We start from the raw sequence: 17,539 nt of genomic DNA on the forward strand, positions 1-17,539 counted from the left end.
CTCGGTTTTAAGCTAAAGTACCTTTTGAAATGTCATTCACGAACAATCATAACTAAGTTTAGGTCATTGGAGAATTGCTCATTGTAAAGTCATAGTCATTAGCTAAATAGAATTTGCATGACAAACCCTTTCATCACAACAATCACATGTGATATTAGCCCATTAACATCATTATATCATAGTAAGGCACATACACACTTCATAACCAACCTTATATCATTACATCTTTAGCATTATCTCACAATCACCTAATCAATACGTTTAAATTGCATTATCATACCAAACCTACTTAATTCAACCACAAGATATACTTCAATTGAACTTCATCACCAAATAGAAACCATCAAAATTGAAGTAATAATTTATGATAACAAAGACTTACCCAATATCTTAAAAAGAAAACATCATGGTCTTACCATCAACCAACAAATTTCATCCAATAATAGGTGTAATAACATGATACAATAGCAATCTAAACAAGAACCAGGTCAATTGGATCATCACTATCAAACATAACATCAATCCTTAACCTAGTGTTAGGGGAAAAGGGATCAACATGGATTCTTCAACAATTAGATCAAATCCAAACAATACATTAATCTAGGAATTCCATTAATGCATTAGACCATATAAAACAAGTCTAACAATCTATATATTCTTCGAGTCCCATAAATTCATAAGCAACATTCATATTTCAGGAAATTGGGTCAAGGGACATGATCCTTACGAATTTCCAAGAATTAACATCAATTGCTAAACAATCAAGACTTTATTAGACAACGGTAATCACAATTAGTTATAATTAATCATCAATTGAAAGATTAGAAGAAAATCATTAGAAGAGGAAAACCCTTAGAATTTGATGATTAGAAATCAACTCTGAAAGTAAATCTTGGGGAAAGGAATCCCAAGCGTGAAGAATCCATACCTTAATGATTATTAATCCACGAAATGAAAGTTAAATTGGTCTTCTTCATGCCTTTTTCTTCCTTCAATAAAAGTTGAATAGAGAGAGAAAGTACAGATAGGTGAGAGATTTTGGGTTTTGATTTGGAAATTTAATTGGATTCATTGAATATGAAGAAAACTGGTTTAAAATCAATAAATAGACTTCACAAGAAATACCCAAATGACTCCTCAGTTAAGATGACCCTTTAATAAAATCAAACTTGAATTCCAAATTTCTGATTTTCGTCGGGGAACAAGTTTGCGAAGAGGAGCTGCTCCCACAAGATTTTTTGAATATTTTTTCAAGATAGTAGACTCCGCGACCTTCCCTCAAAACATATATGATGTTTGAAAAAAGGCCCACAAAGTCCGCGACATGCACACATTTCTTCTGTGTTAATTTTGTCTACTGTTTTGGCAGCTTACCAAGCCATGTTTGGGGTCCTTTCGTGGACCCCTATGGGGTCAGACCTTGATGTTTCACAATATTTACATGGTCTACCTATTTAAAGTCAATTTAATACTTTTATACATCATAAAATACGTCTAAACATAGCTAATTCCGAAGGACGTTTCCTTAGTTAAATTAGACTAGCTTCCGTATGTCTTGGACATTCCCATACGTCTTGACTCTAAAACTTCCTAAATGGTTCATAAACAGTTTTTAGTCGTTTAAATAGTTTCTCAATGTTTTGTTCATTATGTGAGGCTCTATTTTAGGTCATGTACTTTTGGATTGTTATGACACCCTAGATGAAATGGTGTTCTATGATTTGCAACAGTATATACTTGACCTCTCAGAGGTCTTTTACAAACCCCTTTGACATCATTCATTGCATATATCTGTGAAAAGTAGTACGAAATTTAAACTTTTCATACGAATGATATCTCAAAACATCTTTCATATATACCACTACATATACTTAGTCTCAACATATGCCAATCCTAGACACAAGAATACTTGGTACACGACCCATAGAATCGAAATATAGAAATAATTAGTATATTGCAATACTTTGAATGAAAATAAATCTAAAGATAGGTGTAATACTCCGAAATTCTAAAGTCTAATCTAGAGCCTCACATGAGTTTCTAAGGGTTGTTACACTGTTTTAAGGTTAATAACTATCACAACCGGGGAGCTCCTCCTAGAATTAACATGGCGTACTTGATCTCTCAAAGACCTTATACAGTCCCATAGTTATCATTCATCGCATTATCATAGGTAAATTTAATAGAAAATTTAAAGCTTTCTTAGCACATCATATGCTAGAACATAACTCTCATTATATATAAAATATCATAATACATTGTTAAAGACTCTAATCTCTTTTTTCCATCCTAGAATCAACTCTATTCGAGTATATTACGAACAGAGCCCTTATAAAATAATTCATAAGTATACATATTATATAAATCTTCATTAGAGTGATACTTAGGAAACCCTTGGACATAAGGATTCCTTTTCTTGAGCTTGGCAATCACATATTAAGCTCTTCACTATTAATGATATCCCTTAAGCATCCATAACCTACACTTTGTGTTAAAGGGTGAAGAAGATATAGTTAGTACAAAATTGCACTAATTATGACAACCATGAAAAAACATGCATTTAAAAGGGGCATTTTACATGAAGCCATGCCTCATGACTTTTTGTGAAAATCTCATAAAAATTTTATACATTATGCATAATACCATATACATACTTAATATAGGCATATTTCACATTTAAACATCAAATAAAATAGCACATTTCATTTAAGGCATATAACCACCACTTTACAGCAAGCATATTTATTATAGTAACTTTCTTTTTCCTATTATAGTGAAGTTCTTCTTATTCTACTTCTTGACTTTTCCTAGGTAACACTCTTATGACACTTGATTAAATTTATAGATAATTTCCCATAACAATATCCATACTCAATAATCATAGTAAGACCACAGTAAAACCATACCTACAACCTTTCAAGTCGATACATATATCATAGGACCATTTCATATAATAATATACATACTTCACATTAATGTTAAGATAAGGTCTTACTCACAATCCTAATATAAGTCTACTAGTGCATATACATGTAAAGCCCTATAACCCCACACATACTTAGTAAACCGACCATAAGATCACAATCATCATAACATGTACTTCACACATCAAGTATAATATTATACTCAACTACATGCAAATAGACAAGAACCTTCAATCATATAGTCATTACAACTAACATTATTCATGTAATGGTAAAACACCACCATATAGACTTATACTATTCATTTCATCACAACAAGCAGACCAAACTACAATGTCATACATAAGGAACATAAACATAGTCACATGCATTAGAACATATTACTAGGACTTCCCCCAAGAGCCACTTGTGCAATGTATAGGTGAAGTCCCATACCCCAACCTAAACTAAGCAACTATCCTTTTGTTATCCTACTAAGGGTCCTAGTCATTTACTTCCATTGTCCATTTAAATTTTGGTAAACTTTATCCTTAACCGACACTAAGACAATGGCTGCTACATATGCAATTTGATGTTTTAGAGCCTTACAGAAATGGAAGGTGCTCTACTTGGCCAAACTAGAATATTATCACATGCTAGCATACTAAGTGAAATCACTTGATATACCATATGTGGAAAGCATAGTTTATGGAAATTTGAGGTACATGTGGAAATCCTCTATATGCTTGTTGTAACATTGCAGTTATCCACTAATGGAAATATCACTCTAAGCCCTTTGGACTATGAGGCTAACCACCTCATGAGAACTATGGTGACCTACCTTCTTTCAATTGGAAGGGAAACCCCTCATTTTTAAGTTGACTCGGTAATAAGCTAAGTTCCCTATATTGAAATGTCTTTATTAACAGTACATTATAAAATTAGGTATCGGAGATTGATTTTTCATATGCTTAGCTCATAGGTTATAGATGAGAGTTCATCAACCTATATCATGTGAGAAACCCTTTCACATTGATATAGAATATTCAAGCACCTATCTAGTTTAGGGTACACTTGACAACACCTTTCAAGGCCCCTCTATTAACGAGATAATCATACATATTTGTGAGCGTATATACATGTGATCAACCCTTTCAAGTAACACCTTTAGATTTAATATTTTCATACTTCATCTCATTCATGCATAACATTCATATAAACACAATTCGACACTAAGTATAATCATTCTTTTTAATACAATATACTTCACATTATAACATATTAAGACATGTTCATAACATACTCATGCATTCATACTCTTTTACATAGATCACACACCTAGGAACTATCCTATTAAGGCACACATGTGCAACGAATATACAAGCCCCTATAATGTTGCCATACTAGTACACCTATGAAGTTATTCTAGTTAATGATACATCACATAACTTCCTAGAAGGATAACATACCATGAGGCACATTTATTCAAGACTTATAACATAATTACAGTAAGCTCTAGTCTTTGTGCACATATGCGAACATTACTTTACATAGAATATTTTATAAGATCTTCATCATAGACAGCACGTGTACATAAGACTAACATAACTATTCACATGCTCATAACATTAGCAATAAAACATAGATCATACCTAAAATGGGAAACTAGTCATAGGCTTCACATAGAGTGATCATCCAGACACTCATAAAATAAAGTTGACTTCAAGTCCATAATCAACATATATATGTATAGGCAAGAAGATAACATCGCTACCATAAGTGGACCATACCACGCAATGTCATACAACGCATCATCAACTAACAATCTACAGAAGAGTAGAGGGGAGGAGATATTCTTACCAATTCATTAACCTTTGATCATCATTGATCAATACACCTTTTTCATCAACAATTCAAGCATAGGGAAGTAGGTAAATGTACTTTATCATACACGAAATCATGCATAAGACACTACAAGATCATTCTACTAACTTATACACTACATCACCAAATCACTAGAAAGTAGAGAGACATAGGTCACTCACCAATTTCCATTTCCTTGATCATCAACCTTGATTCATCAATAATATACATGTAGGGCAGTATATAAAAGGATAAAAATCTAAACTAAATCATGCTTCATCTACCCTAGAATGGATATCACATCATGTATATGACAATATCAATATTAGGCTAGAAGAACGAGTAAAAATCCTTACCAAGACTCCCTTGTTTTGATAATCAATGAATCATTATCAATGATATCAATATAAGGAAGTTGTTACAAGTATCTTTACATAAACGAAATCATACATTCATGCACTATATAGTGGAGAATTTAATGAATATCATCATTTTAAAATTGATAGGAAGTATAGATGAAGTCTTCAAGCTTCAATCCACATTGGAACAACAACACATAATTCATAATTACATTACATCATTGGCAGTAGATAACAATATATTTAACATAATTTAATCACATATGATCCTCCTAATGTAAAGATCATAATACCCAATTCATAGCTTTAAAATGAGACTTCAAAGTGACATTGGTTCATCATGAAATTGGATTAAATTTCATGTTGCAATCAACACATTAATATCAATTCATCATAAGAAAGCCTTTCATGATGTTTTAAGAAAAAACCCATGGCTGGATTGAAGAATACACAATTTGATCATGAAACTTGTTTGAAAACTTTTAACAGAGCTATGTAGATGAAAGATTTTCTAGATATGAATTATCACCATACCTCATTATAAAGCCACAAAAACATGATAAAGAAACCATCACAATCTAATCTACAAGTTGTTCTTGAGCTTCATCTCGAATGGAGGTTTTTGTAGAGTATATTTGGGAGAGGGAAGTCTAATTTGAATCATGGACTGGAGACGGATTGTCACGCTTTTAACCATCCCAAAAATAACCAAATAAACAAACTAGGGCAGATTAGGAGTAGGGTGAATTTCCCATTCACCCTATAATAAAATAGTGTGGTTAGTAGTTAATTCCAGCCTGCATTGACGGCCATCAAACGACGCCCACTAAATCTCAATTGACGCCTCACCATCGATGAGGCGTCGGTTAACCTATTGGCCTTCGATTGGAGGTTGTTGCTAGACAGTGTCAAGGCAGTGTCTTTGAAGACTTAAAGTCCTCCTTGAGGGATTTTTACGGGTCCCTTGGGGAGTCATACCCTGATGTTTCCAATGCAATTATAACCCTTAACAGTTCAAGGACCTTCCACATCAGTTTATCAGAAAATAAACATTCGTAACTTATCCAAACATGAGAGGTACACTCAAGACACACATGCACCTCTCTATGAGTAATTTTCAAATGTCTTGTACATTCATGGACATTCGACTTCCAAATGACTTCAAATCAATCATGCATATTTTGAAAAAACTTAATTAACAAGTTGAAAATCTCATAGGACCATGTGAGGATCTAGACACCCTAAATCATTTTGGGTGTCTTACAATATCCCCGCTTGGGAAATTTCATCCGTGAATCACACTTGGAACACTTTAATGACCAAAAGGACTTCAATGAAACATAGAGAAGCTAAACATAGTCGTAAAATCATCACATAGAATTCAATGGAAAAACATACAAGGAACACAAGCTTAAAACCATTTTGCACTCAGTGAAGCTAGAGTGCATAAATAACTTCATATTCCTTAACCATGTGCTTACATGGGATGTGTGCTAGTTCTACCCTAGGCAAGTAGAACACCCTCATCGGAGTAGGTTAGAACTATGTATTCCATGTCTAGCTATAATGATCTACGTTGATTATTATCTATTCTCATTATATGGGATACCTGGTAGCATTAGAGAAATTCTATGAACTTTAGGTTGTGGGATGCTATCTACATATTGCACAATACGCTTTGAAGGTGTTAGTTAGAGTCCCTAGGTCTTCTTCTAGACCACTACTTGAATGTAATTATATGATGAATGCTTCTTCAATGAACTAATGAAATTAATGGCTTAAGTTAAGAAAGCATGTTAAATGAATAAGTTCTTATCTACAATAGTTATGGTTTGTCTAGTTAAGGGTTGAAGGGGGCATAGGGATGGTCACTTTGTATCTTACCTAGATAAATATTAAGAATAACTCTAGTTAGAGAAGATGGGTGATTATGTGTACATTATCTAAGCCTTAGGTAATCTTAAGCATTATTTAGTTAATCTTTACAAGGTAAATCATGGACGTTATCTTCTTGATGTACTTGAGTAAGTCTTTTGATATTCTTTAGAAAGAGTGTGTCATATGATCTATTTGTTTATATATTAGGTAACAATGATTCTATATTAGGTACTCTATAGGATCTCTTAAGTGTGTGTGTGTAAGGGATCGTATGAGCGGTGGCTTCACAACTAACTCAAGTGAGTCTTAGAATCACCTTTGATTGAAGGATCTCATGTTCATGTGTTTGATGTATTATAAGCGTGTATATCTCATTATAGGTGGTCTTAAAGATCATTTTGGTGTTCCTAGAGAAGTAGTATGGGCGGTCTCTCTTTGTCTTACTTATGTTAGTCTAAGGATAGCCTGTAGATAGTGGATTGCATGCAAGTAAGAGTTCCTTATAAAGTTGAGAAACTTCACCGTAACCTTAAGAAATACTCGTTGTAAAGTGAAATATTTCACTGTAAAGATTTGTATAAGTGTTTTAAATTGATTAAGTGATGTTCTATGTGTTTATGAGGTGTTAAATTTCATTTTTATGATTATATTTTGATGTTTAAAAGAAAAACATGCATATTTCCAATAAATGTTCATTTTCAGGATTTTATGCATTATGTCATACATAGCACATGTGTTAATACTAATACGATGATTATATATATATATATATATATATATAGTTGTTGGTAGGTGAGAATCATTTGGGAAGCAAGACTTGGATCATAGCATCATTCAAGTGAAGTTGAAGTATGTCCTCATTTGACTCGATGGCATAAATTGCTTTTTTTCGTTTATCGATGTATTGCAATAGACTTAGTAGTACTATTCTTCTATCTAGTATTGTCCGTGTCCCAAAGTATTCTTGTGTCTAAGATTTGATGAAATGAGACTTAGTGTTTCCTATGAGTTTTATATGAAAGTGTTTTTAAAGACTTATAGGATGTTTATGAAAAGTTTTAATTCTACACTACTTTTCATATGTTTATATGCGATTAACGATATGAAACGGTTTGTACAAGACCCACGAGACGTCAATTACGCTGGTTGCACTACAAGAGTTGCATATCTTCTAAGGTGTGGTATTTGTATGTGACAGAAACAATTAGGCATTCGTACTCCAATTCAGATAGAGTTGACTTAAGTAGATTGACAATGAATTCTTATTCGTTAGGCATACTTCCATGAGCGTCATACTCAACCATACCCTACTTAGTTATGTTTAGGGAGAAATTTTTTTCTCCTCTACACATTTACATGTCTCATGAGTTCATACACAAGCAATGCACAAAGGTTTGTTCTTGTCAAATGAGAATTTCTCAACTTTTAACCAAAGCATTCTCATACTTTCTTCCTAATAAGTAAAAATGGTACTTAACACCACACACATCACAACAATCGTAAGTCATTTGATTTATTTAAATGTCTAGCATAACATTAAATTTCATAAGCATGCATCATTTAGGGGAAGTCTTACAATTTATAGGCACACAAAAGGATACTAGCTAAACATGCCTTCACTTTTGAAGAGTGAGACTACAATCATGCTTTTCAAACCATAAACGTCACATAGTTTTCAAGAGGCTTAACATTTTCATGTAAAGGTGACTCAAATTTCTTATAATAAGGCTAAACCTTACATATCAAAAGTGACTACAACCATGTTTCCTACCTTATATCATGAAGTTAAATGCAGAATCAATATAGCAAGATGCACAATAAACATGAGAAAACCATAATTTAATGAAAATAAATCCTTTTTCCTACAATTTAGGATCCTCAAAAAATGGTTAACATAGTGTCATCCAACACATACAAAACATAAGGAGAACATGAAACTCATACTTTAATGCAAGACTCCTATCACGAACAATGTTCTAGGAACTGTTTAGTTTCATGCTAAAGTAAGAATAGAAGGACCATGTAGAAATATATACGACCTTTCCACTTACATTATCATCCCCCACTAAGGGTAAAACAAATTAAGAGTAAATTAACCAAACCTCAATAGGATTATATCTTACTAACCTTCATCTCATCACTTAAAAGTGAGTACTAACCTAAAAGGAATTATAGTACCTTAACATAGGCATATCAAGTCATATAAAATGTTCTCATAGGCACACAATATTTCCACTTTGGGTATGCCTAATCACCTCATCCCCTTAAACACCAAGGTCAAGGTAAGTCAAACTCTTCACTCATGAAGGCTAGACATTATTGAGGTTTGTTACTCCTAATCTTACATTGAGGATTCTACTAACTCAAACATCAAGGGATTATACCTCAAGCATCATCATTCCTCCATGTTAAGCACCTAAAGGAAATCAATAAATTTTAATTTAGGTAATGCTACCCAACCACATAAGGTCTCAACTATACCATAGACACTAAAGGTCAAACAACTTTAGGGGAAAACAATAGAATAGAATTATATATAAATCCTCTTTCTTTTCTTTCAACATTACAGTAAGGTAACTTTTAGGTCAATCAAACCCACATCATCACCCTATAAAGATAGGCATACTACCTTCACTTCTACGACCAAGCCTATACAAAAGATTTCAATACAATCAAGGCAACTATGAAGAACCACCTATATACAAAGGGCAACATTTGAACCATTTAAACACATATATTTAGGGAAACATGAATCAATAGGTAGTCACTATGCATTTAAAGTTCAAATCATAACATTAGGCTACAATCATGCAAAAACATATAGTAAAACTCCTTTCTGAAGAGACTCATTTTAACATAACAACTTCACACATGCTTTAATTATATTATAACATATATTTGTCAACATTACATATTATTTCACATAGTTCTCATATATGGACACAAAGGGCATCATATCAACATAAACCGAGGTTCACCTTCACACATACTCATGAAACCATAAACAAAGATAAGCATCAAAACTCATCTTTTCTCCATCAAGCATATGAATACCATACCATCATAACAATATCATCTAAAAGCCCATTGGACAATAAAACATAAGTGAGAGATCTTATAAAGTTATATTCTATAGCACGACATCAGAATGGTGAAGAGGTAAAACTCTATCATTTCATAGCCTCTTGCTTTTAGATTTTTCGCGACACAGCATCGATGGTCGAGACTCTACTAGAAGTGGCAATATGTAACTTTTGGTGCCTAACACCACTTTCATATACTTCAGTCTCTAATACCACATTTTTCTCGATTGGGGACCACCCCCTAGAAGTAACATGACGTACTTGACCTCTCGGAGGTCTTATATAATCTCATAGTTATCATTCATCGCATTTTCATAGGTAAATTTAGTGGAAAATATAAAACATTCTTAGCACATAATATGATAAAACATCACTTCCTTTATATATAAAATATTATAACACATAGTTAAAGAGTCAAGCCTTTTTTTCCATATAAGACTCAACATTATTAGAGTACATTAGGGACACGACCCTTCCAAAATAAATCATAAGTATATTTACTACATAAGTAAACTTAGGAAATATTTGGATGAAAGGATTCCTTTCCATGAGCTTGGGAATCACATATAAAGCTCCTCACCATTAAACACATCCCTTCAACATCAATAACCTACACTTTGTTTAAAAAGGTTAAGAAGAATGGTGTTAGTACAAGAATGATTTAAGTATGACAACCATGCAAACACATGTATTTAAAAGGGATATTTTTCTTGAAACCATGCATCACACCTTTTTGTGAAAATCTCATAATACTTTTATAAATTAGGCATCATAAAATTTACATACTTCAAATAGGCTTATTTCATGACAAAACATTATATAAAATCTCAAATTACATTTACAGCTGCCCGTTTTGAAGATAACTAGGAAATACTTGCACAAAATCATGTATTTGAAAATTTTACATATATAGCCACAAATTTAAAATAAGCATATTCATTTACAGTAACATTCTTTCTTTTTTACAGCGTTGTTTTTCTTATTCTACTTATTGAATTTTCCTAATGTAACACTTGTGAAGTTTAAAGATAATGTCCCATAACACTATCCATACTCAAACATCACCCTAAGTCCAAAAGAAAACCATACCTACAACCTTCAAGTCAATACATACATGCATAGGACCATTTAAAAATAAAAAGACACATACTTCACATTAATCTTATCACAAGGGCTGACTCACAATCATAATCTATGTCTACTAGTGCTATGTAGATGTGAAACTATCATAACATATACTTCACACAAACTTAGTAAAACTATCAAAATACCACGAGCATAATAACATATACTTCACACATCAAACATAATACTTTAGTCAAATACATGAAAACCAAGAAGAACCTTCAATTATATATTCATTAAGACCAACATTATTCATATAATGATAAGACCCCATCATATAGACTTATACTATGTATTTCATCACAACAGGTAGACAAAACAACAATGTCATTCTTAAGGAACATAAACATAGTCACATGCATTAGAATACCTTCCTAGGACTTTCCTCAAAAGCCACTTGTGCAATGCATAGGTGAAGTCTCATACCCCCACCGATACTAAGAATCTACCCTTACGTTATGCTAGTTAGTTTCCTAAATATTTACTTTCGTTGTCCATTTTACATTACGAAAATATTAGCCTTAACCTCAACTAAGACCGAGGGTGCTACAAATGGAATATTGTGATGTAGATCCTTGCACCAATAGAAGGTTCTCCATTTATTCAAAGTAGAACACTAACACATGCTAGAATACTATGTGAAATCACTTGCTAGATCTTGTGTGACAAGCATAACTTATGGATCTTGGAGGTACATGTTGAAACCCTCTTAATGCCTATTGAGGCAATGTAGTTATCCACTTATGGATATATCACTCTATGACCTTTGGTATATGAGGTTAATCACCTTGTGAGGACTATAGTGTCATGCCCTCCTACAATGGGAAGGGACACCCCTCATCTTGAATATCACTCGGTGCTAAGCTAAGTTCTCTCTATTGAAAAGCCTTTATTAACATTACTTTATAAAATTAGGCTTCGAAAAATGACTCCTAATATTCATAGTGATAGGTCATAGATGAGATTAAGTCAACCTATATCTTGTGAGAAACACTTTCATTCACTCATAACATATTCAAGCACATATCTAGTTTAGGGTACACTTGAGAACACCTTTCCCGTCCCCTATATTTACTAGATCATCATACATGTGTGTTTGTGTACACACATGTGAGAAACCCTTTCACATAACACCTTTATACCACACATATTCATACTTCATTTAATTCATTCATAAGTGTATAATTGTTACTATATGAGAAATCCGTTCATATAAAATGCAACACATCGAAAGTCTAAAATGTGTTCTATTGCCTAACATAAGTGTCATAAGTTTTAGACACTGTTTTATGATCTTCATTAATGTTTATAAGTTATTTATGAAGTTTAGAAATAAAAACGTCAAGGATCGTCTATGATGTGCGGAAACTAGTTCAATGAGGTGTTAGTGTGCCTTAGCCTATTTGACCTACTTTTAGTAGTACGAAATTGATGAATTTTTGTGGAATGTGTCTAACATGTATTAGTGTTTATTTTTAGTGGAAATGTTTGGGCAAGAAAACCCAAGAACCAACCAAGGTCCCTTGAGGAGGACCCTTGCATTTTCAGGTCAAAGGCTGCCCAAAGGCAATGTCCAGTAAGAGATTCAACCAATGATCTGTCGTCCAATCGATTGTGCATTGATTTAACTTGTCGATGGAAAATTATTCAAATTCATGGAGTTCTACTTTTACAAGTATAATACCAAAATGATGAGTGTACAACACAGAATTAAATAGTGGCCATCATTTGGCAAACGGACTATTTATTGTGGTATCGTCTATAAAGGGACTATTTTGCTCCAAATTCTTAAATGGGTTAAGTTAATAAATTAGGGTGTTAGGTAATTATTTAGGGGTATAGGGAGGCCTAAATATGTTGTTTAATGACCTATATAAATACCCTTACCTAATTAGACTAACCTAACTCATGTAACTCCCAAACCCAAACTCTCTTCCTTCTCTCGTCTTTCTCTCTCCAAGTTGAAGAACACAATAAGATACAAGTTCAAGGAGGGTGATAGGGCTAAAAAAAATTTCTCAATAAATATTCATAAAAATATAAGGTATAGAATTCTTTTCACTTTCGAAACTTCTTTCCCCTAAGGGTTCCATCAAATTTATTTCAAAAAAATGAAAATCAAGTAGGCCTTTTCCAATCTAGAAATTGATCTTTCAAATTGATTTTTTATGGTTTATTTGGATTCTATTTACTAGATTATGAGGAATTATGACTATATTACACTACTTATTCATGGATTGGTCTAGTTTGTAGATGATGACCTATTCCCCTTAACCCTAGGTTGAAATCTTGATATGAATTATCTAGGGTTGGTTCAATTGACTTGGTTATTTGTTGGATTACTATCCTATGATGTAATTGTAAAAAATATGAATTAATTAAGATTAAATTTATTCCTATAATCCTAGTTCTTGAGTAATTGATCTAGATCATGGGTTTGACCTAAGTCTCTTATCTTAAGCTTTGAACTAGTGATGGATTATGATGTAGTCATTCAATTGGATTTATTTTCATGATGGTTATTGTTGTGTGATGACATAACACCTTTATTGGTTTGAGTAAAGGTTTGATCTCTATTTTGTAATTTGAAGGAGGATTGGTAAGTCTTGTGATCCCTATTCTTTACTTGAATTGTGGAAAATTTTGAGTAAGTGATAATGTTGCATTGAAGTATACTTTGTATTAAGATTGATAGATCTGGTATGATGTTGAATTGAAATTCCTGACTATTGTTTGTGAGGTGTCGGCTACGATTTAAGTGTTATAATCATGGTGATACTTACCAACGTGCCTTATCATAATGTGATTATGTAAATGTGCTAACCTAACTTATACAAATTATAATGAAAGGACTTTACTCATTAAAAAATTATTGAGCTATGATGATGATGCCTATACAAGTTATAAACCATATGACCCACAATACATTATGATGATTAAATAATGACATTAAATACATTTCAAAAGAGACTCTAGCTTAGCACCGAGTGAACTATAGTGAGGAGTGTCTCTTCATACATAGGGAAGGTAGGGTCACTAATGTACTGTTGATATTGGACACTATAATTCATGTACCATGAAGAGTGTCCCAAATATATCTCCTATTTCTTCAACTATGTTGCCCCATAGGAATACTAGCTAGTTATCGACGTAGTTGCTCTATGTTCATGTTTTGGTACTACTTTCGCAAGTAGTCAACCTTATTTCTTTGTAGGATTCTACGACACCAAATTCCACATTAGCTCGTATGACCTATGTCGGTTAAGGCAAGATATTCCCCAAAGGTATAATTAACTAGGAATGAACTCTAACTATGATTACCTAAGAGGTTTATCTTAGTATAGGTAGGGGTATGGGACTTTTCCTAAACATTGCACTAGTTATCCTTGAGGAAAGTCTTAGGAGGACGTTTTTATATATGTATATGCTAATAACAGTACATGATATGTATATGATGATCTTGAAAATTGATGGTGCCTTATGATGTTAAATTCACTTATGAATATTTGTTTGGTATCCATGGTAAAAGTATAATGATATGTACCCTTGATCATATGCTATGTGAAGTTAGATATTGGTCATGGTTCTTGTTAGGTTACTTGATTGAGTAATTTTGTGGTGCTTTGCTTAGTCTTTTCCCTTGTTGACTTAATGAGGGACCATGGGTAATTGTTTTGCTCTAGTTATGTTGTAATGAAGTCTTACTCATGCTTGTTGCTATTATAACTTGATGATAGAGTTTCCTTGACTATGTGCTCAATTATGTTGTTATATGCATGTTGACTTGACTAGACTTAGCATTGTTGGTCTTGTGATGTACATGCTTCTGAGTTAATGAATATTTCTTAATGATGGATATGATCTTTTTTAATATGCATAAATCTTTTCAAAGTAAATTCCATAATATAATGAATTGTCCCTTTTTCGCAAAATTTCATGATATGTGTCTATATGGTCTGATACTTAGTAAATGTGGTGTACTAACACAATTTTCTACCTTTTTCAAAAAATTATAGGTTCGTTGAAGGGATTTTGAGAAGACTTTGATGGGAGACTTGAGTTCTCATTCATCAATGTTAGGTAGGTCCTCACTTTCTCAGGTCAATGCCACTATCAAGCTTATGAAGTTTTTCTACATTTAGGACTTCTATGTTCTTTTATTTTCATTTGAGTACTAAACATTGTATAGTCTATATGTGGCTTTATTACATTGATGTATGGGCTATGCCAAAATTGATATACCCTTATTAGATTGTTATGAGGTAAGACATACATTTGAAACTATGTTATATTTTATATATCCATGTGCAATAAACGTACAAGGCTATCTAATCTCCGTATACGAAGGGTCTATGTATACTCGATATAAATATTTTTTGTATGTAGAGATATATGTAAACCTAAATTAGTAGTAATGAAAAGTTTTCAAATTTTCCATATTTTAGACCTATGAATGTAATTATATAAGCTAAGAGGCTAGTCTTTGTCCTCAAAGAGGACGCCGATACTAGTTACATCTTGGGGATGCATCCTAGGTGTGAAAAAATTGGTATCATAGAATGAGGATGACTATCTTTGAGCCGATGTCTCTCTCAACCACGTCTATGTAGATTCTTCCTCATTATTGTGAAGCGCACTACACTTATGGATAGGAACCTATGTGATGCTTAGGAAACTCTCACTTTCTTTGAAGTCCAATCTCATACCTCTAGAGTTTTGAATCTACATGATATTAGCATCTTATGCTTTTAATGTGATTATGGTAAATGAATACTTAAAGGTATGCGGAGATGACTAGATGAATGTATAGGCAATGCAGGAGCTCCTCACAGAGGCAATTCAGTCCCTTTTCTTAAAGAAGATGCTAATGATGACCAAGCTCTAGTAAATCCTCCTTCTTTAACGGATGGTAACATAAGGTATGCCCTTATCCACATGGCTCAAGACATTACTACTCAAGAACAAGCCATTACTACTCAATCTGAAGCCATGATTATGCAAAAGAATCAAGAGGTTATACCCCAAGAAAACCAACATGTTGGTACCATGACCTTCCGTTTGAGGGACCTCACTAGGACTAATCCCCCTACTTTTTATCGGTCCATGATTGAAGAAGACCCCCAAGAGTTCATTGATTAAATCTACAATATCTCTTATGCTATGGGGTTTACTACTACATAGAAGGATGAGTTAGCCACTTATAACCTCAAGGATGTGTCACAAACTTGGAATGTCTAATGAAAGCAAAATAGGGCTTATAGTGGTTCACCGGTGACTTGGGAGGTTTTCAAAAGGATTTTCTTGATAGATTATTTCCTAGGGAGAAGCGGTAAGCTAATGTGGTATAGCTCATCAAACTTCATCAAAGAGGAATGACTGTGATTGAATACTCCTCTAAATTCAATAAATTGTAAAAATATACTCCTTCTTTGCTTTTCGATCCTAGGGATGAAATGAACCGCTTAGGGATGGGTGTTTCGGGTGACGTCAAAGAAGAATGTCTTTCGTCTATGCTATATGAAAATATAAACATTGCTCATCTCATGGTTCATGCTAAACAAAATGAAGAGTAAAGGGCTAAGAGAAATAGTAGAGATGCTAAGAGAGCATGATCTTCTGATAGTGGTTATTCAATGGGTAGGCTTCATATCCAAGACAAGCCTAGGTCCAACAAGAGGTTTTCTAATAAAGTTCCTTAAGGGGTACTAGTTCATTAACCAAAGATCCAACTTGTGGAAGGTGCGGCAAGAAGCATTATGGTGATTGCCTTAAGGTAATGCATAATTGTATTGGTTGTGATAAAAGTGGGCAAAAGATTAAAGATTGGCCAAATGTGAAGGGACAAAACCAGGAGAGTGGACAAGAAGTGGTTCTAATGATGCTGTGAAGAAGAATCGCTTCTATGCTCTCTACTGTAGGGGTGATAAAGAGACTTTCCCCAACGTGGTGACCGGTATGTTGAAAGTATTTTTCATTACATGACATTGTTACTACCTTATCATTTGTTACTCCTCTAGTAGCTAAAAGGTTTGACATTTTTCTTGATATCTTGAATGAACCTTTTATGGTGTCTACCGCGGTGGGTGAGTCGGTGGTTGCATAGAAAGTATACAAAAATTTTCCTATAATGTTTCTCAACAGAGATACCTTTGTTGAAATATTAGAACTTGGTACATTTTATTTTGATGTCATATTGGGTATGGATTGGTTGCATGCTTGCTTTATTTTAGTAGATTGTAGAGCAGGGGTGGTGAGGTTTAAATTTCCAAATGAGCTCGTTTTACAGTGGAGAGGGGGAAGTTCTACTACTAAAGGTTGTATCATCTCT

This window comes from Solanum lycopersicum, chromosome 12 (genome assembly GCF_036512215.1).
Source record: "Solanum lycopersicum chromosome 12, SLM_r2.1".
Classification (NCBI taxonomy): domain Eukaryota; kingdom Viridiplantae; phylum Streptophyta; class Magnoliopsida; order Solanales; family Solanaceae; genus Solanum; species Solanum lycopersicum.